Source organism: Penaeus monodon, chromosome 25 (genome assembly GCF_015228065.2).
Source record: "Penaeus monodon isolate SGIC_2016 chromosome 25, NSTDA_Pmon_1, whole genome shotgun sequence".
In the NCBI taxonomy this organism is placed as follows: domain Eukaryota; kingdom Metazoa; phylum Arthropoda; class Malacostraca; order Decapoda; family Penaeidae; genus Penaeus; species Penaeus monodon.
In genome coordinates, this window is record NC_051410.1 from 29877828 (window position 1) to 29879363 (window position 1536).

The 1536-nt window shown below is 37.8% G+C and overlaps 1 protein-coding gene across 1 annotated transcript in view; it reads right to left on the reverse strand.

Annotated features, from left to right (window-relative positions):
• Window positions 1–1536, reverse strand: part of LOC119589134 (neprilysin-1-like) — a 29203-nt gene that overhangs the window by 26909 nt on the left and 758 nt on the right.

Below are 1536 nucleotides of genomic sequence, written 5' to 3' on the forward strand. Positions count from 1 at the left end.
TTTGTTAAGATAGATGTTATAGGTTTCATTCTTGATAGGTTATTGTTTTTCTTCCTTCATCTTTTACCGCTGCCTCCCTTCTTTTATACACCGACTACCTGCTGCTATTACTAGGCGTCTGACTCTCTTAATATAGACTAGGTAATCTTACCACTCTGCCCTGAAGGCAATAAAGGTGGTAAGATTAACCTTGACTGACAGCACGTCAAATATCGCCTAAGTACTTACCTGCACGCGCTCACCCTTGTCCTTGTATGTATAGTGTTCGACTCCCTTCTTTTTCTCATGATTCCTCTGTTATTTTTCTCTTCTTGCTCTTGTCCCGTTTTATTTTTGGATATACGACGGTTAAATTGACTCGCACCAAAATTCCATCTTTATAAGAGATCGTGAATCATCAGACGAAAGATATACCCGAAGATTAATGATGAAGTGTGAAGAGGTACGTATTTGAAGCAAAGGTATCCCTAAAAATATGATACTGATAAGTAAACAAAATATAGAAAGACGCAATATTAAATCGGCTTGTATATAAACTCTACGGGCTATACCAGCCATATTTCATTACCTCACGGTTTATTAAATTGTCAGTCATCATAGTCATAACTTATATAATTACAAAAAATCAAATGTGTGATGGTTGTAACTAGGAAGGTATCGCAAATATAAAACGTTAACATAAATTGCAAGAATCCACAGGATATAAACTGTTATTCATTGATTTATGACGAAATATTATGGCCTAATTTTTCTTTGCCTTTGTCTTTTTTTTAAGAAAGATGCTGTAGTTGTTACCTAATATATAATGTGTGTGTGTTCGAATTCGACGCAATATTTTTTGATACAATCATCTCATGTTGTTGTTCTCTCAAATATAACTTAATTTTTGTTTGCTTGTTTTGTGTTAAACAAACTACTTGTTTAAGAGGATCCACAAGTATTATCAGAATTTCTGCGTTTTACCAATGAAGAAATATCGTTTCTTGGCCAGTACAAGACTACAATTTCCAGGATCCCTATTATCTAGACATCCCCATTACTTTAACATACGGCATGTGATTAACCCATAACGTCTGCAGGTCGCAATTTACACTGCCTGTAGTTATAAATCTTGGCTGGCTTTACGTAATGAAGCAAGCCCTAAGCCAGAAATACGATGAATGGATCCCGTAGGTTTTGAGAAAATCCCCCAACAAAATCTTATTCTTCGAGACCGTCTAGCAGCTGATCTTATCTGCATATTTAGTCCGTCTAGTCACACACACAGGTCTAGTCTCCCAACATAGAAAGACATGTCCTGCTCTTGTTTCTTGTCACAAAGGACACAAAGCCTGTTCTCAGCATGGTCTCCACTCGAAACACTCGTAGCCGCAGGGGTCTTGAGTGCCGACCTTCAGTTCTGGAAGAGGAATAGCCCCGCTTGTGTTCAGCAGGGTAAGTCCTGCATAGAATGACAGTGAGTGACGAGGAATTCATCTGTTTTGCCTTTACCAGCTAAACTGTTGAAGGTTGACGGCGTTTTGGTATTAATTACAC